Genomic DNA, 26,180 nt, shown 5'->3' with positions numbered 1-26,180 from the left:
ACCAAAACACAGCAACAAACGAAACCACAAGTGTGCTTTGCCGCCCACAAGTTCGAAAACTAGGAAAATGTGTGTATACTACCCATCAATCGCATGATCGCTGAACGATCGCAGCTCTAGAGTTCCCTCTAGTTAATTTTGGGAATCTCTATGGCAACCCCCGTCTACTGCCATTGACCGCCATGTTGCCATGGCGTATGTGACGTCGCGTGCTGCATGGAGCTGAGCCGTCGTCTCCAACCAAAATGTCAGCCGCTGCAAATTGTTCAATTTTCAAAGCCAAGATGAAGAAATCTGAAGCATCTCCATTGATGCGTAGCTGATAACGAAACGAAGTCGTTTGCCGGAATGCAGATCTTTGCAAGCAAGCCGCTTATTACGACGGGGCTAGCGAGTGCGTCAGTGTTGTCAGACTATCAAACTGATTGCGTGTTTATAAAAGTGCTTTTTATCAACTCACTTCTCAACCAAATGCACAGAACATTTACACAGCTTGTTTGTGAACATCCAACGATTGGGTAAGATAACAAAAATTATGAGCGAAATTTGGGTGGTGTGGCTCCTTTAACGGCTTAAGCTGATAAGCGTTCCTTTCGTGGTTTAACCAGACCTTCTCAATAATGATTTCTTGATAAAAGAAAGACACGTTTGAACGGGCTTACTGCGAAGATGTTGAGGTTCACGTCCTTTAAACTACTCCGATGATGTGAGTTATGCAAGAAAAATTATTCAAAATAAAAGAATTGAGAAGCAAATAAAAAAACTTATTCATCACTCTGTCATAGTAATCGGTATACCTAAAGTGAAATGAGTCTTCGAATTGGCTGTTGAATGCTTTCTGTACATTCACAAAACTTGCTCGTTCCCGTGGGTATTTCGCTATTATCGCATCGTTTAACATGCATACATGCACCCATTTTCTGGCGAATATCCATCTCGAGGACTGACTTCGATGACCACATCAACACCCGTGGCGTGGTCTAAATGATTACCTCTTCTTAAACATTCCAGTTTAGGGCGATGACCCACTCGTATTTCTCGTGCGACGTCGTGTCGGCTAGCGGCGTCCTGCTCGTATTGCTTCGGCCTACGTTTCTTCTATTTTTCACATTGGTCAAGGTATACCACAGTAACTATGGCAGCCTGTCGGATTGCAACACAGCCAGCTTTAGTAACTCAAGAGGCAAAATTAGTGGTCTGAACCCGACTGGTCCTTGCGTATAAGCTACACTACGCAGACTTCAAGGCCTCCCACGATAATGCCACGCGAAATGGAAAGCCCGCAATTTCGTCGACACTAAATCAAATAAACTCACTCACGGTGTTCGAGTTACAGCATTCATTGCGCTAAATGTACTGAAATCCTTGTCTTGCCGTGTTCTTCATAGTAATCACACGACCTCTGAGATTTGTAGCTCAGAATATTGTAAGCCATGGTGCTGACGCAGTCGTTTACTTCACCGCTCGTGAATGGTGGCACCACCTTTTCCAACGTAGAGTTACTGTATACTGTATGTGCTACCTTTAGGTAGCATAGTTGCACCACTGTTTTAAGGGTGCTTCTCACTCAGCCTACAGGAGTTCAGCGCCCCTATTCGCCGAGCGCCATCACGTAGTCATAGGTGGTTCATTTGCACTGCGGAGACGCCAACGCCACGCCGATTTCAGGCAGATCAGGCGGGGTTGGCAACGGTTGCTGTTATTCTCGCCGCGCTTATCCGCTAATGTAGCTATGCTGCCGGTTGGTCAAGATAAATACGTCAGCAAATGCATTCTGTGCTGAATTGTACTACGTAGAGCCCATGCGATTAGACGATGGTGCAGCAAGTGTTGCTATAGAAAGATTAGTGTTCAGTCGGAAGGAATAAATGCTTGACCATGGTTGTCAGCAGAATTTTCTCTTGGGGGTTGGAAGCCATTGCTGCATCGCGGTTTAGGGAGAACTAGAACACTGGTATAGCTTGGGTGAGGGCAAGTGCTGTTGTGACTTGAGGGGGGCAAGTGCCCTTTTTCCACTTCTCTGCAGATGTCCATGCGCTTAGCTTTTTTTTTTTCAATCTATTCACGGCACTGCAAAACTTGCTCTATTTCTATTCACCACCGATGCAGTAGTGAATACGCTATACATGCACAATTTGTCAATGTATTTCAGCTGCATACGTCGAAATAGGCCTGGCGGATAAAACGCTAAGAATACAGAGAGAATTTTAACTAGAACTATTTCAATCGAGAAAGTGTGGCTGCTAGCGCGTCAATTGAATGTGGCTTTGAAACCTTAAGCGAAAATAATGTAGGACACGACAAGATTGTTGAACAACGATTCACATCAATTGTCAACAGCCGCGATTGTAATAGGAGCGCAATATGAGAGCCTTGCGTAACGTGGCGTCGCACGGCCATTCTCGATTGCTATCCATCTCGATTCAGTTGAAGACTACAAAGCCATAACTGGTTAACTCACACAGTTAACGAATGAACCCAACACAATGAAAATATTCTATTCATTACTAGCTATAGCGATCAACTATAAATATACCTAGGCATCACTGGTTCAATGAGCTGACGCACTGTTTTCCTTATTATATACGAAAAAAATAAACATAAAATCAAGGCTCCCAGGCGTGATCAGAGCAACTGAGTTATGTTTAGAAAAAATTTATTGCCACAAACGTCAATAACACTCAACAGAACATTTCCTTCTTAGACATACTCTAACGATGATGACAAAACAGACGTCAATTACATGAACATGGATATGAGATGACGTTAAAAGAATGTGTACATTCGATGGTTCGCACAAACACGACCACAAAAATACTTCAAGGTAAACAAGAGACACAAATAAAACATGAATATGTACATTTTGCATATTTACATGTTGGCATGCCATTTAATGGCATGCCAACACAACCGCATACCATTAATGGTATGCGGGTGTAATGGTAATGGTATGCGACACAACCGCATACCATTACCAGGCTGGCCAAAAGAGAAGTTTCACTCGTCCGTCACAGACCGACACAAAAGGGCAACACCAGTGCCGCAGAAATTCTTCTTCACCTAGGAAAAAGAGCACCTCCGACAAAACAGACAGCAGCTCCGAGTACGATCGTTCTAGGATAGGGTAGAGCGCGCGGCGGCGGCGGCCCGCTGCAACCGCCTCGCAGCGGTTGCACCAGAGGCAGAATGAGCCGGCAACAATGAGAAGACAAGCTAAGTGGCCTCGCGAACAACGCCCAGAAGAAACGAAGTGATTTACTTTGAGGCAGTGAAATTTGGCATGTACGGCTCTCCAAAAAACGCGAGCAATGACACAATGTCTCAAAAAATGCTGATTTGTTTCCCGAAGGAAGCAGTTTGGACATGTTGCTGACTGGACCATTCGCCACCTTTCGAGGCGGTCGAGAGTAGAAGCACACCCAACCCAGGCGCCACATGAAGTCCCGGAGGTGTCCAGGCAGAAAAGAAGCCGTTAACGTGCTCCAAGACACCCGTGTAGAGCGAGCACGGTGGGCTGGCGGGACCAACGGAAGCAAAAAAGCAGCAGTTGTCTTAACTATGTGGTTGTTCAAAACATCTATGCCAGGACAGCTCGACTTGACATGGCGAAAAAATGCAACAGTTGTTGCATAAAACGCAGGAAGTTTTATTGACCTGAACCCCCTGTTAAGTTGCACATTAGGCATCAAATGCCGAAGGTGAGTACCCAGAAAGTAATATGCAAGCGTTCGTGCGGGAGATTCCTCCCCCTGAACTAGGCGCAAAAGGAAGTGCAGTGCTAGCAGCCGACAGCGTATGGACACTGAAGGAAAAAGAAAGCCTCCCTGAAAAAGCTGCTGTCCCAGTGCCATGCCAGAAACCAACTCAGTGCCGCCTGACCAAAAAAAAAGCAACACAAAGCAGACTGTAGTGATCGCACGATACGTAAAGATGGTTGCACGACGTGAGAAAGGTACTAAATGGGACCGCAAAATACAGTCTGTGCAAGGTACCTCCGCTCAAGAAGCGGGAAATCAAAATCCCGTGCACCCTGAGTTTTCAGTCTTACTTCTTCGAGAGCGTTTAACCAAACGGATTCGCAAATGCCGTAGTGGTTGTATAAAATACCTAAAATGCGAAGGGACGCGGTCGGCTGAATAGGAAAACCGGCGCTCAGTCTGGAGCTTGGAGAGCCAATGAAGAAATACCGGGATTTGGAGATGTTCAACGCTCCACCTGAAATGTCACCATACTGGGAAAATACACGCAGGCTGCATGAAAGGCTATCTTCATCTGAAAGGTACAAGGTTATATCATCAGCGAAAGCTGTGATTTTCACGACACCGCTACCAGGAAGCACAACACCCCGGACACGTGAATCCGCATCAAGAGCATGCGAGTGTGGCTCAAGGCTGAGGACAAATAGGACAAATGGCGCAGGAGACAATGGACATCCCTGACGGACCCCACGTGTTATGGAAAAGGCGGCACTTTCCCAGCCATCCAGAACTAGTGTGCTTTTCAGGCCAGTGTATGTGTTTTTAATCATTTTTACAACCAAATGAGAAAATCCGAAGGCTGTGAGCACATTAAGGATATACGCGTGCTCTAGTCGTTCAAACGCTTTTTCCTGGTCCAAAGACACAAGGATACCACGTGCAGATCGCGACAGAGTATAGGCTATGATATCCCGTGTGGTAAATGACAAGCTATGTATTTCTCGTCCAAGCACTGATGAAGTCTGGTGATGACCTACCAGGGTGTTCAACAGAACCATCAAACGTTGAACGGCTACCGCCGCGAATATCTTATAGTCAACGTTGAGGAGCGTGATAGCTCTCCAATCTTCAAGATTAACCGAGGAAGCATCACCCTTTGAAATAAGCACAATGCATCGATCTCGAAAACTTGATGGAAAGAAACCGACCTCGTAGCATCGCCGGATAACCGCGGTAAAGGTAGCACCAATCTCATCCCAAAATGTCAAGTAAAACTGAACAGGAAAACCGTCTGGCCCAGGGGCCGTTCCAAGATTCATAGGTTTCAGTGCCGCTTTCACCTCTTCAGCCGACGGAGGGATATGCAGACCATCCACAGCTTCTTGAGGAATACGGGGCAAACTTCGAAGCATTGGCGGTGTTTCATCACAGTTAGTCCGCATCGCCGAACACGACATTGCTTCAAAATGCGCCAAGAAAACAGATCGATCCCGCGTAGGAAGCCGCTGTGCAGGTAGTATTTGTGCTGTCATAGAGACAGATGGCTGTGATTGTCCGAAAAACGAATGTCTCGCGTAGCGCAGCACCTCGGGATGTGCACATGGGTTGTGTCTACAGCGCCATGCTGCTGCCGCCAGGGACGAAACAGCAGTCAAGCGCTCAAAGCGTTCCCACAGTTCATGCTGCCTCGCTCGCATCAGAGGAAAGGCGTCTCGGCGCGCAAAGCAATGCGTAACTTCATCGCAGTATCATGAAGCTCTTCAGAAACGCGTCGACGAAGTGAACGCCCCTGCACTGCACAGCGCAGGCGCCACTGTGTTTTAAGTGCATCCCAATCTTCAGGACCAGACGTCGTGAGTGACAAACGTAATGCGCGTGACAAATCTGATCTTGAGCGCGCGTCCTGCAGGACGCGAACATCAAGACGCCGTGGCTTTTCCGAAAAAGAAAATGAAACTTTGAGCTTCAAGACAATTGGCCGATGATCAGATACGTACACAGGAGAAGCTGGGAAGGATGGAATGTATAAATCGGAGACAAACGCCTCTAACGCTCGTAGGATATAAGCCCGGTCGAGCATGCTAGAGGATCGTCCGCGTCGCCATGTCCAAACAAAGGTATTTCCGTGCACTACATTGTGCGCGTCCAGTAATGAAAAGTGGTGGACAAGGCGTCGCAGCTCGCACGAATTCCAAGCAGACTGGCCCCAGCCAGGACCTTGAACATCGGTTCGCGTATTTAGAACGCAGTTGAAGTCGCCAATCAGAATAACATCACGACCGTCAAGAAAAAACACATCCAGGTCTCTAAAAAAGTCATTAGACTGTCCAGCTTGCGCTGGCCCATACACACACAGTATCCCTAATCTGAAAGAAAAATAGCTACAGTCTAAAGCCAAAACCCTGCCCACGCCATCGTAAAAAGCATGATGATCCCGCAAGAGAGCTCGATTAAAATAATAATACCTACTCCCGTAAAACGAGATATAGTGAAAGAGAAATAACAATCTAGAATGAACTTTCGTTTAAAAGCAAGCACGTCAGATAGCGAGAAGAAATTGGCTTCCTGGAGGCACAAAACACAATTTGATGCGTGGATGACACTAATCACTTCAGCCTGCTTTGCCGGACTGCGAAAACCCTGAACGTTCAATGAAATAATATGCAGCTTAGTAGCCATAATAAAAAGTAAACACTAACCTGGACGCATAGTTCTAGACGGTGTCCTGGAAAGTGTCCAGGGGACACTTCCTCAACCAAATTATAATGCACTGTTTGACCCTCCAGAAGAGGGTCAAGGTTTTTTGAACTGTTGGAATTTACCACGGCCATCACTGCGTTCATCCGAGCAAGAGCTGAAAGTGTGCTCTCGCTTTGTTTCACGTGGAGCTCCCATGTCGACGTCAAAATCAGCAAGGCTAGACAGTCTGATGCGACTTTCCGGTCCCATGCTAAAGCCGTCTTCCGAAGACGTGTTCTGTGGAGGTAGGGACTGAGCCGCCCGCAAGCTTGGATCCACATCCTTGATGCTGGCAGCATTGTCCACGTCTCGGCAGGCCGGTGTAGGCACCCTTTGTGTGGGCGATTTTTTATGTATATGACGCGATGTCGAAATGGTCGGAGCGGCCGCAACAGAACAGGCTGTGGTATTTTCGGCACTGTTTTGCGAAATAACAGGGGTCGTAGGGTCAATTCCAACAGCAGCAGCCTGAGAACTAGGGTCATTTGCGCACTGAACATCAAGTGGCGTTATAGAAGAGACGCCGACGCCGTTTGCAGGGCAGTGCGTTGCGTCTTTCGAAGCGCACGGTGTCTGCACCAGTGGGGAGGCTGACGGGCCAAGTGTCGCATCGACAATCGCGCTTTCGTTGTGCACTTCGTTTGAAGGAACTTGTAGGGGTGAGGCCAGCACAGCGTCGCTGACCTCCTCTGCGTCCACCGAGTCGGTAGTTGGCTCCGTCGCCGGTGTCAGTGGTGGAAATGCACCAGCGGCAGCGTCTGAGTAAGAGCGGGGGACAGGGAAAACCACAGTTGGGTGGCCGTCCCCGCAGCGTCGACATGGGCAGTCATATCTTTCACTAACGTGACCGTCCACACCACAGCGACCACAATACGGTGTTGTGCACTGGGCTCGTAGATGGTCCCCTGAGACGCATCTTCGAAATACACTCTGGAGACCACGGTAGTCGAACGTAGCACGGTGACCGGAGATGCGCAGGTAGTTCGGCACAGGTTTAGCGGCGTTCAACTCCATTCGAACATACCGCGTTCCAGCTAGTACACCGCGTCGCCCGCTCATCAAACCACTGGTGACAGTGAGCACCTTGCCCTATGGGGATAACGCTTGGACGAGAACTTCGTTTGAGACGAACGATGGCCGGAACAGGCAGGCGACGTTGGTCACTTGTGGGCTAACGGGAACGACTTGAACACGCTCGCCGTTAATCACCAGGCAGCCAGAATTGACGATTAGAGAGATGAAGGCCATGCTCTTCACGGTGACTTGTAAGTTTCGAGCTCCCTGATGCTGCACGCAGTATACCGGTGAGAGGCCGACTATTGAGGCCGTCGCATCAACGACGTTCTCGGCAATAGTCCTCTTACGGACAACAACGTCGAAGACAAGTGCCTTCGAAGGCGTCCAAGACGCAATGGGCACCATAACCCCTACTGACGGACGCCCCTGACGTAGAACGATCAGGGACGTCCTTAGCACTTGCAAACCGGGCGAAGCTCCTTGTAGCGGCACCCGTTCATCCCTCGTAGTCGTTGTAGTAGTGTGTAATGGTATAACATTTTGACCTTCAAGGTGATTCTGGTGAGAGATTTCTTCTGTGCTTTCTTGAACAATAAAAAATAGTGCTGAATGTACATGCCAATGCCTGAGGGATAATGAGAGACAGGAGAATTTGGCTTTTAGTTTACGCCCACGCTGCGATTTTTTTATTGTTTATTAATGCACAGAAGACAAGAAAGGGTTGCTACGTCATACTCGCTGGGCGTAACCTCCTAAGTTTTAGAACGGTTTAGCGAGCGTTGGGCCGCAGTGCAATGAATACAGTGAACTAGTATATTCCATGAACTCGATGTGGTTAAAGGTGGGAAGTAGACACGAAGTGCAAGCCGTAAGAAAGTGTGCGTGTGCTTCCTCTCGTTCAGTCCTTGAAATGTCCGCTCAATGGCGGTGCTTCTATATGAGGAATATATGATGAAAAAATGCGAGATGATGGTACTTGGAGTGTTGAATAGGTGGACGAATGGACACACAGACAGATGCATGGACGGACGCACGGATGGATGCATGGACAAATGGACGCATGGACGGACGCAGGAGCGGATGCATGGATGAAAGCAGGGATGGACGCACAGATGAACGTGCGAATGCACGAACAGTCGCACACAAGGACGGGCGGATGGAAGCTTGGGTGGCCACACAGACGTACGCATGAATGGACGGAAGCGAGAACGAATGGGCGGACAGATGCTTCGCCCCACTAGCCATCATTCACTCCGTGGATATGCTGCCATTTTTTCTTGTACCTTCATAAAAAATAGAAAGAAGAGAAACCGGTAATAAAAATTGGCCCTGTTATGCCTGCGAGCCGCAGCGAACGTCCATGCCTCGGAAAAAGAAAATCTGTGTCAAGGCCAGCCCGCGAGCCCGCCTGACGCGAACAACTCAACGGCGTAAACACGTGACGGCGCCTTTCTGGCGCGCACGTGCAGTGAGTCATCTCAGCTCGCGAGCCCGTCGAGTAAACAACCGGCGTCTTCCTGTCTGGGGGGATGACGCAATGCCTGGCGACGTCACTCGTCCTTGGGTGCAGCCACCTGCAGCGCAGCCTCTCCAGATTCGATGAGAAAGAATGACGCGGCCCAGCGGCGACCCCCATTGGAGGAGTCTGACCTCACGACCAGCGGCGCTTCTGGTTGGACATTTGGGTTGGACCCAGTGCATATAAAAGAAGCCCTGCGGCGCGTCGCGAGCGGGAGTCCAATGTGGGAGCAGACCCATTTGAGAGTAGAGCTATGTGTTAGAGAGAAGAGCTCGGCTCTTCGCGTCTCTGTCGGCCCCAGTGCCGAATTTGTAACGCCACTTTATATATGCATTACATAAACCTTGTTTAACTCACCGTCGTCTCGTCCGCTCGTCTATCAGCTCTGCGCAGAAGCAGTCGCGAGCTGAGAAACCTATGCTACCAAACGGCTGGTGACCTTCCCGGTGGAATTCGAAGCAGTGGCGCCTTCGGGACCGTGTTGGCGTCGCCGTCTTTCGAAACAGTGGTTGCAGCGGAGATTCGTTGCGCCCTTCGTAACGTCGTTGGAGGCGTCTTTCGCAACAGCCCCGTATCTGCATGTTAATCTGCAAATTTTGTCAAAAGACGACAACCTTGCGTATGGAGAGAGTGAACAAAACATTTATTTGATGTTCTGGGCAACAAAATCAGTGAATGATATTTTGAAGGCGCTGCATTAGAGTGCCTCGAGCGTGCAGCGGAGGCGAACGAGCGCATCAAGTCAATTCACACGTGATACATGAGCGCCATCTGGCAGTTTTCTTGGAAAACAAAGCGCGTGGCTCTTAGACGGGTGTGCGCACCCGTCTCAGAGGTGATAAGGTGTAGAGCGCAAGGCGATGGGTAGGCGCCCCCACCGTCTCATCTTAGCAAAGCGTTGAAAACTCTCGCCTTTTCGTGCAAGCGTTGCATATTCAGCACAGCGTGATGAGTGCTACGGTCCTTGAATTTACTTATGTATGCATTTTCTAGTAAAAACGCACATACAGATTATATACATGTTGTTATGGTGCCCCAGACATGCGCAATATTAGCTTTTAATTTGACAATTGCACAAGTGTTAACGCTAAAGTTTGGTGGTCGCTGCGGATGGGGCCGGCCGCTTCAAAAACCCAGTGCCATTAAGAGTGGACAAACACACGAATGTACAGACAGACAGACAGACAGACAGACAGACAGACAGACAGGCAGGCAGGCAGGCAGGCAGGCAGGCAGGCAGGCAGGCAGGCAGGCAGGCCAAAATTTTTGCATCGAAGGTCCCCAAGAAATACTAACGTCTTTACGACAGAGCTGGCAACTGAATAACCCTGTCAGGTGAAAAACCAGGCAAACATCTCCAGATTCTAATTGAAAATAATTCTCCTCTCTCTCTTTCTCTCTATCGTCTTTAGGAAGAGGAGGAGGAAGAAAGTTTAAGCAGAAAGACAGGGAGGTTAGCCAGTTCTTAGACCGGCTGGCTACCCTGTGCTGGGGAAAGGGGTGAGGGGAATGAAAGATGTTAAAAAGAAATGTTGTGAAGAGAGGGACAAATTACAAAAAAATGCGACAGAGGAAATTCAACATCAAAGAGTATAAGACACTAAAGTCTGTCTCTGAGGCCAGTTGTCCACAAAGAGCGCAGGAAAGCTTTCAAAGCCTACTGGGCTGAGGATGGGCTCGGCCAATGACCCAGAATCCTTTGTTCCGACAAAGGCCGATTGTCTGGTCTATCCAGAGCTGCAGTGAGTTCTTGTCTATGCACGTCGAAATAGGTGCACTCACACAGAAGGTGCGCGATGGTTTCTTCGCAACTGCAGTAAGTGCATGTAGGAGAGTTGGCCATCCCGATGAGATAAGAGTATGCGTTCGTGAAGGCCACTCCAAGCCACAGGCGGCATAGAAGAGTCTCCTCAGCTCGAGATATCCTTGGGGGAAGACGAAGCTGCAGATCGGGATCCAAGTTATGCAGGCGCACGTTTGTGAAGTCTGTCGAGTTCCACTGTACCAGTGTGAGGTCACGTGCAAGCGAACGAAGTCTTGTAGCTGCGTCGGTTCTTGAGAACGGGATGGCTGTGTATTGGGTACCATCGTGTGCAGATCTAGCAGCCTCATCTGCGCGGTCATTGCCATATATACCGCAATGACCTGGTATCCACTGATACACTATGCTGTGCTGATTTTCGGTTGCTTGGTGATGAAGAAGCCTTATTTCAGCTACTAACTGTTCATTAGGTCCATGGCGAAAGGGTGATATAAGACATTGAAGAGATGCCTTCGAGTCCGAGAAGATCGACCAAATTCCCGAAGGTTCTTTCGCTACAAACTCCAGAGCTGCACGAATGGCTGCAAGTTCTGCAGCTGTCGACGACGTCAAATGCGATGTCATGAATTTAATTGTGATGTGCCTCGCGGGAATAACCACCGCCCCTGCAGAGCTTACTGAAGACACCGAGCCATCCGTGTAAATGTGAAGGCGTCCGTTTGGCTTCTCTTGCAGGAAAAGTAATGTGGCCTGTTTCAGGGCTAGATGCGACGACTTTTTCTTATTTTGGATGCCAGGAATTGTAAGAAGGGCTTTGAGTGGTGTAGGCACCATAATGGTAACGGCGGCTGAGCTGCATGCGTGAAGTGCAATGGAAGCAATGCACAATGCTGAGCTACAGTTGCGCTGAACGCTGAGTGGGGCCTGGAAGTTCGAAGTGAGGCTAGGTGATGAGATGGAAGCCGAGCGAAATGTCTTATGTGCATTCTCAAAGCGTCTACGCGGATGTATGCGTTGACTGGATAATCACGCGCAATGATGACTGTCGCTGCTGTAGACGCACATCTCGGGAGACCAAGGCATATCCTCAGGGCTTGGGCTTAGACCGACTGGAGGACGCGCAAGTTTGTTCTTCGGATCCCGCAAAGCACGAGTAAGCTGTATCGCATATAACCGAGGAACAAAACAGTGTAGAGTTGGAGCATTGCTTGTACAGATGCACCCCACGTTTTTCCAGCAAGAAACCTCAGTACGTGGGTGATCATGGGGAGTTTAGTTTTCATGTGGGCGATGTGAGGGCTCCAGGAGAGGTCGCGATCAACTATGACTCCGAGGAATCGGTGGGTCTTCACGTAGTTGATCGTGTGTCCGTTGATTTTAATAACATATGGGCTCATAGCCTTATGCGTGAATGCTATAAGCGAACATTTCTCTGATGACAGCTATAGTCCCCGTTCTTTCTGGTGCTATCGTCTTTAAAAAAATAAAGCAACGCTAGTGCTCTGAAGCGCGAGCACTGCTCCTACGCGGCTGGTAAGTGGTTTCCCGCAAGACTTTGAACACAAGACGGCGTACCTTGGCGCAACTCTGCTGCCTAAAGGTAGCATATACAGTAACTCTGTTCCAACGAAGAAGCACAGTGGAGAGAGGGCCGAGCACCTATCGTCGCAGCCCAAGAAATTGTGGGTTTGGTTTTCGTGCACTCGGTGGAACTTCTGTTTTTTTTTTTGGCCTCTGTTCCTGTTTGTTTGCTGACGCCGTTTTTGTGACAGAAAGGAACACTGTAAAATCTTTGAAATCTTATTGGATCCCAGCCTTTTCATGGTAGATGCATACAGCAAACAGAAACAAGTGTAAAAACTAACGTGGTAACGTACAGTTTGCTTGCATTAGTTCGCGCTGCGATAGAACGTTAACCACCGGCATTTCTAGACACTACCTCATCCCTACATAAGAAATGCTTCCCACAAAAAGGAGAAGAGGTAGAGAGTAAACATTTATTTTGAGCGAGCGCGTTATGCGTGCAAGATGGGTGGTCTCGTTATCCCAAGTACTCGTGGGCCTTCGTCATTTCTCGCGTCCGCTGAGCCAGGCTTCGTTCATTCTTCAGGCATGTGTCCACTAACTCTACCTTCTACTGCCCTTCGATTAACGTAGCGGTTCCACGGTTTTGTCTGCCTCCCCATACCGTATAACATACGGTGGCTCGGACATCACAGTTGTATGACTGAGCCAGGCTTTGCTCACTCTTCAGGCATGGGTCCCCTAGCTTGTCCCCCTACTTCCCTTCGATTCATGTAGCGGTTCCAGGGTTTTGTCTGCCCACCATACCATCTGACATACGGTGGCCTGGACATCACAGTTGTACGAATGAGCCAGGCTTTGCTTATTTGGCAGGCATGGGTCCACTAACTTGTCCTCCTACTGTCCTTCGATTAATGTAGCGGTTCCGCGGTTTTGTCTGCCTCCCCATACCATATGACATACGGTGGCCCGGGCATCCCAGTTGTATAACGGTTTCTTGAAGTTTTGGTAGCGTGGTTGCGCCCGATTCGCTTTGTAGATGGCTAGACCAATGACTCAAAGCTATTCTGCTTAATAAATTTGCACTCTATTCCACAAAAGCTTTGGTTCTGGGATTTTACCTGTTGACGGTAGCGTACTTGTTCTGGCTTTTTACATAAGCTCCAACTTTCTTGACTCAAGGTGAGCCCAAAAGCATCGAGGTAGTTTTCGGTGCTGTGCACACTACCTCTTGAACTGCATGCTTCTGAGCCCCTCGAGAGCCACTGGTTGCCAATTAGCTAGGTCACATGCACATGGGGCGTGGATTATCGCCTGTATTCTTTCATTATGTTCGGCGGTTTCATCACGGCAATGTTAAAAGAGGAAAGGCGAGATAACGGCGACTTGAGTTACTTCAACATTTCCAACTGGTTCGATTTAGGAGTACCAAGACGCACTGTTGCTATTGTGCTGGTAAGAAAGTTTTGTACGTAGTGGTTATGTTTCTTCGCCCCCAGTGCCTGTCTCTGAAGCTCATCAGTTTGATATGTGGGGTTTAAAGTCCCAAAACCACTATATCATTATGAGAGACGCCGTGCTAGATGGCTCCAAAAATTTCGATCACCTGGGTTCTTTAACGTGCACCCAAATCTTAGCGCACGTGCCGACAAGATTTTCGTCAACCTACTGGGGATTTCCAACTTGATGCAGTTTCCCACTGGATGCGAAGGACGCAGACATGTGTTTGTATGGCATAAAACAACCATGAACCATTTGACGTAATTGGAATGCCTTAACGTGAGTGCTTCCCAAACCATCCTTCGACGGTCACGATGTACTTGAAAAAGTGTTTCCCGTATACTCAATTTGTTTTGTGCGGCCCATTCAAGTTCTCACAGCCTCGCTTCTATAGTGTTAGTAAAAGCTGAACCAGTAGCAATTATATGCATCTAGGACATTGGTACCTGCAGTATGTACGTAGTGATAACCACTACTTCGAGCATAGGGAAGCAAGTGCGCGCAAATTTGTTTTGGGGGAAAAGGGGTGACATTGGTGGCTTCTGGGTGAGCTCACGCGCTTCAGTTTGTAGCCGTATCCAGTGTACAGTCCAAGTCACCATCATTGACTCGCAGACCACCCTCGAAAGGGTGGCTCAAATCGAGGCGAAATTTCGCAGAAGAGCGGCAGTTCTCACGTTGAGGAAACACACAGCGGCATATTCAGAAGTGAGGCACCACGAGCCATTTTCGTAATGCTTCTGTGTGTAGCGTCATCGTTCGGAAGGTGCGCAAACTGGAGAGCCCGTGGCTGCAAGGGAAGAAAATGAAGACGACCCCCGGCTTTGGCACGTGAGGCCACCGCTCGCGTTCCTTGCTGGCGTCAATCACAGATCAGTTGTCTTTTTCTTTCCCTCCTGAAGCGCAACCTTACATGTGTTTCTCTACATGCACGAAGTAGTGTAGTACTACATCGGTACAGTGACGAAACGTTTTGTTTGCTCGCATTTTCTCGTCATTCGTGGAGGGTTGATAATTATTCGAGTGTGCCTTAGTCCATCAGATAGTTTCGTGAGATGTATCGGGAAACCTCATGGGAGGCATTTAGTGCTGCTTAATATTTCTACCGTTCTTTTCTTCGTTTTCTCAAATCAGTGCGTACACCTGCCCACGGGAGCCCCATTTAACTTGGGTTGCACCTGCGTACGACATGGCGTGCCCACTCATTTGAATATCTGCTTGCCTGATTACGCTAGGAGGCCATTCCGTGTTAGTGGACGCCGAGGATGACTGCATCGTACACGTAATCTACACGAATGGGTGCATAGAGTACGTTTCTGAACCTTTCACGTTATGCAATGAATTCGTAGAACGGCAAGCTTTTCTACACTATTCTGTTTCATGCGCTGTTGAAACCCGCCTAATAAAACTGTTCTCTTTGAAAGAAAGAGCCGCAAATTTATGGGGTTTTTTATAGGCACAGAATTAATTACAACTGATAGACAATTATGCCATGGAAACTATACGTAACGTTATTAGCAATAAGTGTAATGTAAATATGAAGCAAAAAAACTCGCCGCTGGCCGAGACCAAACTTGCGACCTTCGAATAACATGTAAGAGACTCTTCCTACTGAGCTGCGGTGACGGTCATCCCTCTACTCACTCCGATTAATCGATTGATTGATTTGTGGGGTTTAACGTCCCAAAACCACCATATGATTATGAGAGACGCCGTAGTGGAGGGCTCCGGTAATTTCGACCACCTGGGGTTCTTTAACGTGCACCCAAATCTGAGCACACGGGCCTACAACATTTCCGCCTCCATCGGAAATGCAGCCGCCGCAGCCGGGATAAAAACCCGCGACCTGCGGGTCAGCAGCCGAGTACCTTAACCACTAGACCACCGTGGCGGGGTTCTACTCACTCCATAGATTACATATGTACCCTATAATGTGGGCCGAGGGATGACCGCCAACGCATCACAATTGGTGGAGCATCGGATGCGTTATGCGAAGGTCGTAGGTTCGTCGCCCTCCCAGTCAAAAGGTATCTTATTGTCCACTTTTCTTTCTTCACATTTGCATCATCATTATTACCAATAAAATCAGCTATACTTTCCTTAACACCATTGTCTGTTATCATTAATGTAATTAGAAAGAAATTCAGGCCGACTATCACGGTTATTTCGATATTTATAGATTTCATCCATAGAGATTGATGTTGAGTGGTTGTTCGCAAAAAGCGTAATGCATATATTGATTAAAGTGTCCTTTTTTCTCAACATAGGCCTAGAAACATATTTGCTCGATGAGGGAGACATGTCAATTTGACAGCTTCTGTGTGTTTTTATGTGGGCAGCTAAGATTTGTACATGTTTGTATTTATTGAGGTCACTATTTTCGATATGATAGTTTCGACATGTTAGTTTCGTAGGATACATTCACCTAGTCGAGAAAGCACCGAGCCCTGGCGTCACAGCTTCCCTGACAGGTCTTCGCAGAAACACGCGTTGCCCACTGCCACAGTAAAAAGAAAAAGTTAACAAAAAAATATTCATCAACACGACCTTCCAATCTTGACAGGTCTGTTCTTGCATTATGGTGCGTCGAGGACGTTTGAGAAGGATGCAGGAAATACCTGCCTACCATTGTAGGTATGTCAAGCGGGAAGCTCCCTCAGGCATAATTCGGGAATTAATGCATTCAGAGTTGATAAACGACCTATGAGATTCGAGCAGCCAAAAGCGGATCTCTAGACTTCATTCATTGATTTGAAAGGCATTGCACGACACTCACTGCTGTCGACGATTTGGAAGCCGCGTGATGCCTTAATTCCCAGCGAAGAAAGAACTGAAAATAGATAGCGAGCTGCTCTCCCAGCTCTAGCCAATCAGCTGCGGACGTAATATGCAGTTCATTTGATGACTCGTCAAGAATCCTTGTGCAATTTTATATTTATTAGACGTGCCTATTCTAGCAGAGTGCATCCAGTTGCCCGAAAAAAGCAGTGAGCCCCGATGTCATTGCGCTTTTGACCACGTCGATACACCTAACCGGCCAGCATATTCCTGGACCAAAGACTAATAATAAACAAAACCTGCAATAAAAGGACACTCAAACTTGTCAAGTATAAACTTGCATGCAAACGTGTTTCAGATGTTTGATGATGATATATAACATTGATGATAATATATTGAAATCACCACCTTATCCACAAAGGGAATTAAGTTAGAGAAACTTGCTCGGAGAAACACGGGAAGTAGACAATTTCTGTAGGAAAGCTCGTTAAAGGGGCAGTGAACAACGCCGAGGTCGAAAAATTGTTAGAAAGAGATGTATGTGCACTTTTGTTTTGTGAGCATGCTGCAGAAGAACCTTGCAAATACGTGCGCAGTCATTGGTCAATGCAGAAGGAAAGCCTTCCAGCGGGAAGCTGCAGATGTAAACAATACGACACAGACATTCAAGTTCACAAGTCTTGTTAGGGGAGACCATTAAAATTTGCGGTTTACGAACACAACGACATGGTTTGACCATTTGCATAAATGTTTCCGTTTACTATCGTTATATATGCTGTACGTAGGGCTTGCGTCGCAAGTGCTGTTGGATTAAAAATTTCCGAATCTTCCCGACAGCAGATCTAATGAAACGCTCCAAGAAGCTCATGGCCTACATGGCAATAAACTGCCTCCATAGGTAGTCACTTGGAAGAGTATCCCCAAGTTAATGTTGTGGTCCTGGTACTCGCCACGGACGGGAATTATATGGTGCCCTGGAGAAAATTCCCACGCACGTCAATGCTCTTGGGACGCGCAAGTGCTGTCGACAGGTACACAGTGTTCCACACCGCTGGCCATGCCGCATTCCCAAGTCGCACTGAACAAAAGAAAAACATCACTTTTTTCACAGTACCGAGAAAAATATCCGTTGAATAACTTGTTTATTTCACTTATTATTGTCTCAAATATTAAGAGCCTTGTATGGCAAGGCCAAAAGCACAGCATCATTAATAATTGTGGACTTAGGTCCAGAACCACAAATATGATGAGGATCTTGTTTTTGTAAACGTGCTCGTAGATCTAAATACATGGGCTTCTGCGTTTCGTGTTCTGCGAAACGCAGCCTTCAAGGCCGCGATTGCCCCACCGCGGTGGTCTACCGGCTAACGTACTCAGCTGCTGACCCGCAAGTCGAGCGATCAAATCCTGGCTGCGGCGGGTGCATTTTCGATGGAGCTGAAAATGGTGTTAACCCGTGTGTTCACATTTGGGTGCACGTTAAAGAACCCTAGGTATTCGAAATTTCTAGAGCCCTCCAAAACAACGTCTCTTCTAATCATATGGTGGTTTCGGGACGTTAAACACCACACATAAATCAAATCAATCAATCATGGCCAGAATTCAATTCGGTGACCTCTGATTCAACCGTCGATCACCATAACCATTAGACTACCAGGGCGAGGTTAAAGACGAAACATCATCTGCCTGACTGAGGCTTTATTACTTGTAGTATGCTCCACAATGATAACGTACAAAATACAAGGGCATCCATAAAATAAAATCCATAGAAGATGAGAGAGTAAAGAAAACAACTAATACTTAGACAAATATAAATATATATGTAAACACAAAAACATCTATAAATGAGAGCCATGACGAGTGAAGTAGCGTTGCTTCAACGAAAAGTCAAGAAAGACTATTCCACTCGCAGTTCCCGTGCATTCAAAGTAGGTGGTGCGGAGTGTATTATATAACAAACGTTTTAGAATAAATGTCATTCGTGCTTACATGAGAAGGGCAGGCGTATTTAAGGCCCCTACTAAGAGGAGGTGGAAGTCCACATCTGCAATAACGAGGACGTTCAAAAATATGAACTAGTTGCTACAGAAGAAGAAAACAGGAAACGTTAGGACCAGTAAAAATGTTGCATTACCCTTCTAAGGAGTAAAGAGTTCACAGCTGTATTAAGTCAGTATAACAGTACTATGGCAATTTTATCAGTAATATGCCGGCACTTGAAAGGACGCTAAAGAGAAACAACGACTTGGCTTAGATTGACAAACTGCACTCGCACTCGGAGAGCTCTAATGCAAAACCATTTCATTATAATAAGTTCTTCATAGCCAAGCAAATTTAGATGGAAGTATCAATTTTGAGTTTTACAGATCAATCCGTGGGTGTAATGCCAAAAATTCCAAATTTAGGGCCTACTTGGTACCCAGCAAGTGGGCCTGCAGCAGTTTCTCAAAAAGTGTTAGGAAAGGCTTTGAAAGGCCGCTCTTCCAGCTTGCACTGTGGGTGTGCTTCAATTGGTGGTATTTTTTTATCGGTTAGAGGCTACGTAGAACTGAGTAGTGGATGCATTCTAAATCTATGACGTCATGGTGTTCTGTGCGGGAATGTCAAGGTGGCGTCTCCACCCATACTTTCTTTTCGCGCGTTTTCTAGCTTATACCAAGCATCGTGTCGCGGTAAGAGTGGCGTTTCCGGGATTATGAAATTATACTTTATCAATACGTTAAAAATGGTTTTGCTCAGTAGTGTCCCTTTAATGATATGCACTTCTTAGCACCTGTGCCTGTGGGCGCCGTGTTTGTGTCCATCCTCACTCACGCTAATTTGGCATGCCTTAAATTGCAAGAGCGACTCGCCCAACCATCTATCGTACCCAATGAAGACGTTGCGCCTGCCATTCGTTGAATAATGCAGTACGCCCCATAGATGATATTTTTCCATTAGATAGGGGGCAAGTTCGTCCAACAATTTTTAAAGACGATAGTCTTTTTGGGGACCTTCGATGCATAAACTTTTGTCTGTCTGTCTGTATATTTGTCTGTCCGCCCTTAACGGTATCCTAAACGGCACCAAAGTGGCCAAACGATACTCCGAACGGCTGACCCCATCTGCAGCGCTTACCAATATTGCTCAACATTCAGCGTTCATACTTGTGCGATTGTCATTTAAAAATCAATTATTGCGCATATATGCGGCACCATAACAACACGTCAATATTCTGTATGTGTGTCTCTTACTAGAAACGTTTGTATATGTAGCATCGGTCCCAACAGACATGTTCTACAAGCAAGATTGCAGAAAGCTCTCAACTTCATCGAAAAATTTTTGATCGATCGAGGTCTAATGATGTCACCAGAAAAGTGCACCGCCATTGCTTATACGAGGCGTGATGTCTCACTCTACACATTAAAGGCAGCTCATTCTCCCATTCGGTACGTGACAAATCATAAGTTTCTGGGATTGGCAATCGACCGGGTAATGACGTGGACTCCCCACGTTCGGACATCAAAAGAAAAAGTTGCGTCATACGCGAGTATCTTTCGCTTACTAACAGGCAATGGCGGTGGCTGTACCGTTAATGCCATGTTACAAATGTATACCGCTCTCTGCGAAGGTCTTGTACGTTACAGCATTCCTGCGACGCATGAAATTTCTCGAACGAACATACAGGCACTGACTGGAGTCCAGGCACAAGCCCCGAGGGTGTGCCTTGGCCTACCAAAGAACACATCAAGCATTGGGACCCTTGCTGAAAGTAGGCGCCTTTCAGCTCCTCTTCTTCTGCAGCGGGAGTTTCTTCGAGTCCACTTGCGTTATGCAACCAGAGGGCCGGATCATCCTCTTGCTTCAGACAGTAGCCCTGTGTGGAGCCTCCTCCCGCAACACTATCAGAGAGCATCAATTCATGCAGAACCATTGTGGAAATCTTCTTCGTGGACCATAGTCACTTTTGTGCCTGGGTTCAAGAGCAAAAGACGCACACCCGAACTAGCACTCACTCTTCACACTTCACACTATAGCATTTGGAAAACTGCTACAAAGCTCACTGTGATATTTACACTGAAGGCTCTGTTACGTCAACATCATCTTCCATAGGCGTCTGGATTCCATCGGCCAATGTGACCATCTCTGCCACTCTCAGTGACTACACCTACTCTACAGCCACTGAACAGGCTGCACTGCGGGCTTTCATTAATTACATCATTGACCAGACAGCCGAGTCTTGGGTCATCTTCACTGACTCAAGAGCAGTGCTGCCGTCGCTGAGATCTCCATGCACACAGGACCACATCGTCATGGACATCAAACGCCTATGCAAGAAAGCCTGTGACCTCCATCATCGCATTTTTCTGCAGTGGATACCTGCCCACTGCGGAATACAAGGCAACGTCCGGGCTGATGACGCTGCCAAAGCTAGACATAACACGTCAACAGAAATCGTCGATATACCTTTCTCGAGGCAAGATGCAGTAACGCTAGTGTCGGCACACGCCTGGTTCCTCCAGGGATCCCTCTGGACAGACCCTATTCAACTGTATGGGCCTCTGTACAAGATCTATCCATCGTGTGACTTCAGGATGCCACGAAATCTCAACAGGCAAGAAGAAACGTGTTTACACCACATCCGATTAAACGTAACATATACGAACGACTTCAGGAACAAAATTGGACTGTCCGACTCAGCATTTTGTGCCCAATGAAACGTCCTTGAAGACATCAAACATGTTCTCTGTGAGTGCGCGAAATACGAAACAGAGAGACAGTCTCTGAAGATGGGCTTAAAAATGCAACAGGACACAAGTTTAGAGTTAGAAAACATTCTACGTCCATGGCCGAACACCTCCAGTGTGTTAGACTCTAGGAAAGCGCTACTGATGTTTTTATGGGTCACAGGCTTCAACGAAACGTTGTAAGTTGTGCAGTGCGTTTGAGAGACGTTATGTGTTATGTGACTGTTATGCGTGTATGTGACTGCAAGTGTTGTGTGTTTATCATTGTATATATAACTGTCATCACCTGGCAACTGCAGTAGCCTGTCAGGTAAAAAACCAGGCAAACCTCTCCAGCTTCCCATTGAAATAATTCTCTCTCTCTCTCTCTCTCTTACTGTAAAAGGCATACATAAGTAATTCTAAGGACCATAGCGTTTATCATGTTGCGCTGACCATGCAACGCTTGCGCGAAAAGGCCAGTGTTTCTAACGCTTTGCTAAGACGACACGGTGATGGCACCTACCCTTAAACATACGTTCTATACCTCATCACCTTCGATACGGGCGTGCAGGGCACGCGCGCTTCGTTTTTCAAGATAACTGCCAGGTAGCGCTCATCTCTCACGTGTGACTTGACTTGATGCGCTTGTTCGCCTCCGCTGCACGCTTGAGGCACTCTAGCGCAGCGCCTCCAGAATACCATTCACAGTTTTTCTAGCGCAGAACATCAAATAAACGTTTTGTTCACTCTGTCCAGATGAAAGACTATCGTCCTTCGACGACATTTGCAGTGTAACATGCAGATACGGGGCCAATCTTTTTAGTTGAGTTCGTAGTGCATGTTCATGTGTGTATGTGTGTATGTGCACATACGTAGAACTTTTTCTTCAGAGATGGTCGAACCTGCCTTACCCTCGCCCACTGAACTTACCCTCGCCCACTCCACACTGACCACCCACATGTTCTCAGCCCCACGCACCAAAGTCAACGTAACCTCGCACTGTCACGTTGAGGTGTCACATATTGCAATGGCTCGCGTCACTGAGTCAAAGTAAGCGAGCCACCCACAACCGCGGTCAAACAAGACTCTAGACAGTATCGCTAATTGTTCTATAAATGAAGTAATATTAAGGAGTAGAAGCAGAATAGTACTTTATTTTTTTCGCGCAATATTTTCTCCCGCGCGCTCTATTCAAAAGTAACAAAAATTTGCAGTTATCCACTTTGCCTAGGATAAAGTCGTAGGCTGAACAATCAGTAAGTCACAGTCAGTTTTTTTTCTTTGAACTTCTTCTTAAGCACGTTCGTGCTTAAAAATTGAATACGGTGTTTCAAAGAATTTTACTTACAGTGTCATGGTGGTGAGCACTGCCAATAAAAGGAAAGACAAAGTCATAGCCTTCATCTTCACCGTTTGTTCTCGTATTCAGAGTAACATCTGTTCTCTCTGGGGCCTATAAAGTCTGTATTTTGAGATCCATACATGTACATCCTTGCACAATGTTATGATGTATTGTCGCTCACTCCATTGTGAAGAAAACTGTCCTTCGTAGTTTCTGGAGTACAATGGGCAAATGTCATTGTGAATTTCATTGCCTGATAGTTCTCATTATATTGTGTTTAGCAAAGAAAGGACGCCCTTGGTATCACACTTCTTACCTTCATTATCGGGCAAATGTGTGGTATGTAAATGGCTATAGCACACACCCTTCCACATTGCACTTCTACATTTATGAAGGACAGTTTAGTTTGCACAGTACCAAGTGCCATCATTGACGCGAAAGTGTTAGAGCTTGTTTCCCAGAAATCCCGATGTCGGCGTCAGCGTCGGTGACATTTTATTGTCAGAGATAAGCTATCTTGTCCGTGAACGAAAAATCAAGAAAGGTGTAAATAGGAATAACGAAGAACTTCAGTTCGAGTAACAATTGACATCCGCCCGCCTCCGTGTCAAGTAGGTGCCTCACCACAAAGCGACGCTATTTTTAAACTGTTGAAAAATACTATGCAAATGTAATGTAATATATATTGTCTGGCAGAAGTGTAGAAGTGAGCCTGGCGTCAGATCATGTGAATGGCACAGCGGGTGGGAGGAGCAGGGGGAGAAGGCAGAAGAAGAACGAGAGGTAAAAAGGTGAACCATACGTGAGTCCAATTTGCTATCCCACGCTAGGGCAAATGAACTAAGGTGATTGAAAGATAAGGATATAGAAAAAAGGGAACGGGCAAAAAGGCACACGTGAGCCTAAACTACACTGTTGCGTTTAGCACTAGTGGACGCAGGACTTCAGGTGTATAATTTTCCACTGTAGATCGCCTCGTCATGGTGCCTAATGAAGACTTGCAAGCATCAAACATATACCAGTACCTGTTGTACAGACTCAACTTATGGTGGTTTCAGGCTGCCGAAGAACGCCCGAAGTATGCCTAACAGTGATTGAAAAATGATAAGGATGGGTTTGTCTTCTTGTGGCAAATGGTCAGTCGTCAAATCAGGGGTCACTCTTGCCGATGTGCACAGTGAATCTGCATGTCTTTGTGACTCGGCAACGGTGGCCAAGCCGCGTGAGCTTTGTCCATGCATTCTATGATGTTCTTATTTGTAGCGGCCGTAACCGATTTGTGTGGCTGATGTTTGGGCAATGTAGGCCTAGTGGAATCCACAGCAGCCATACCTTTCAGTGCATTCTGGTTCATACCAGCCATGCAAAGTCCGGGTAGCAAAGGAGGTGGCGAAGCAAGAGGGTGGTGAAGCTCTGCCCACTACCAATTGCTCAAGCATACTCGACCATCATCATTTTCAAAAGCATCAACACCGCGGGCAGCTGTTTAGGTTCATGTGATGCCTTACGGGCGCGTACTTGCCTTTTAGGTGAGTCTCAAAGGGAATAATGATGGCGTATTGGTCACTTAACAGCTGTTCTTTCAGTACGCATTCACAGATTTTTTTTCTTTCCCAACCATGAACTCCACAAAAAAACATGAGCACTATGTTACTGCTTTGCTTCCAGGCTGTAGACAGCTTTTATGCCTGTGTTCACTATGGCTTCGCAGACGCATTTCCGTCACGGGTATGCCGTTATAAAATATATACTAACAAATTGCAAAGAACAAAACCAGAAGAAAAGTTTCCGTCACACGGCATCAAACAAGCAGCCTCTCGTTTCGCAGTGCGCGGTGCCAACCACTATGCCATAGAGTGCACGTTGTCGAGCGTTCTAACAGCAAGCCATTTAATACAGCTGTGCTGGCTAAGACGGAGTGACGCCGTGCCCCTCCAGCATAGCCAGCACAGCATACCCACCAACAGACGGACGGACGGATGGACGCTTCGCCCGAATAATCATCATTCACTCCATGAATATTCTGTATTTTTTTCACATATATATTGTCGCAGTACAACGCGAACAAATCACAAGTACGCCTTGAGGCAGCGAAAGTAGCGTGTTCTCTGAGCCGCAAGATTTTCTTCTTTGTTCTCGAGTCAAGCCAGAGGCCCACTACCTGGTGTCCGCTTAATCCCCCCCATCATCGTTTTTGTCCACATGTAGACACGGGTCATTTGCCTCCCTCTCAAAGAGCATCGACCCGATGCGAAGTCATTAATGCAGTTTTTTAAAGAAAAGTCTCACTCACTCGCTGACGTAAGGCTTCATGCGCACTACGTGAACGAGTTCAGGATGGTGCTGGCGACGCTTGGTACTACACGAATTGTCGGGAACGACTTCGTAAGTGACGTCACTCAGTTGTCGCAGCACTCGGTATGGCCCAAAGTGTCTTCTTAAGAGCTTTTCTGGTAGTCCTCATTTCCGTACGGGTGTCCAAATCCATACTTTGTCGCCAGTTTGATAGACAACTGCTCTGCGGTGAGCATTGTAGCGGCCTGCATTATACTCTTGCTGCTGGCGGATCCATAAACGTGCCAGTTGTCTAGCTTCTTCCGCGCGTTCCGTAAACGCGTTGGCGTCTGGGTCGATGTAGTCACTTTCGTGCGGTAGCATCGGATCTAACATAGTTCGTACTTCTCGTCCATGAACGAGGCTGAACGGGGTCATGCGGATCGTTTCTTGCTTGGCCGTGTTGTACGCAAACGTTATGTATGGCAAGATTTCATCCCAATTTTTGTGTTCAATGTCTACGTACATCGAAAGCATGTCTTCAATGGTTTTGTTCAGACGCTCCGTCAGCCCGTTTGTCTGTGGGTGGTAGGCGGTGTCTTACGATGCGTTGTTCCACTCAGCATCACAAAAGAGCTGCCGTAAGTGTGGTTCCTCTGTCTGTCATCACGACGGTTGGTGCACCATGCCTCAGTACAATATTTTCGATGAAAAATCTCTCCACCTCCGCTGCTGTACCTCTCTGGATAGCCTTTGTCTCGGCATAACAGGTCAGATAACCCGTCGTGACGATAACTCAGTGGTTACCTGCAGTAGAAATAAGAAGTTGGCCCAAAATTTCCATGTCTATCTGGTAGAATGAAGCTGTTGGGACCTGCACGGGTTGCAGGAGGCCAGCTGGTTTAGTCGGTTGTGACTTGCCTCGCTGGCAGTCGAGACAGGTACGAACGTGGTGCTTCACGGCTGTGGTTAGTCTCGGCCAGTAATACGTTTGCTGTACTCTGGCCAACGTTCTCATGTAACCCAAATGGCCGGAGTTCACCTCGTTGTGGCATGCTTTGAGTACTTCGGTACGAAGGGCTGCTGGTATGACAACCAGATAGCCGGATCCTGTCGACGAAAGGTTTCTTTTGTAGAGTACTCCGCCCCATAAACAAAACGATGACAACACTCTTGCGAAAACTCTTGGCGCCTTCTGAGATCTGCCTTCCAAGTAGTTAATTAAGCCAAGCAACTCAGTGTCGTCACGTTGTTGCTGCGCAATGGCGGTCGTGTCGAGAACACCGAGAAATGCCGTTTCCTCCTCCTCAGGTAGGGT

General features: G+C 47.2%; 1 long non-coding RNA gene across 1 annotated transcript; it reads right to left on the bottom strand.

Annotated features, from left to right (window-relative positions):
* Positions 1-17,201: 17,201 nt before the first annotated feature.
* Positions 17,202-22,725, bottom strand: LOC142817263 (uncharacterized). The gene is made up of 3 exons (XR_012895138.1): positions 22,595-22,725; positions 18,527-18,581; positions 17,202-17,615 (listed from the first exon to the last, which is right to left on the bottom strand). It is a non-coding gene; the product is annotated as an uncharacterized LOC142817263 (long non-coding RNA).
* Positions 22,726-26,180: the final 3,455 nt, after the last annotated feature.

Source organism: Rhipicephalus microplus, chromosome 5 (genome assembly GCF_043290135.1).
Source record: "Rhipicephalus microplus isolate Deutch F79 chromosome 5, USDA_Rmic, whole genome shotgun sequence".
In the NCBI taxonomy this organism is placed as follows: domain Eukaryota; kingdom Metazoa; phylum Arthropoda; class Arachnida; order Ixodida; family Ixodidae; genus Rhipicephalus; species Rhipicephalus microplus.
The sequence above is the reverse complement of the archived record's forward strand: the minus strand, read 5'-3'. Positions and strand labels throughout refer to the sequence as shown.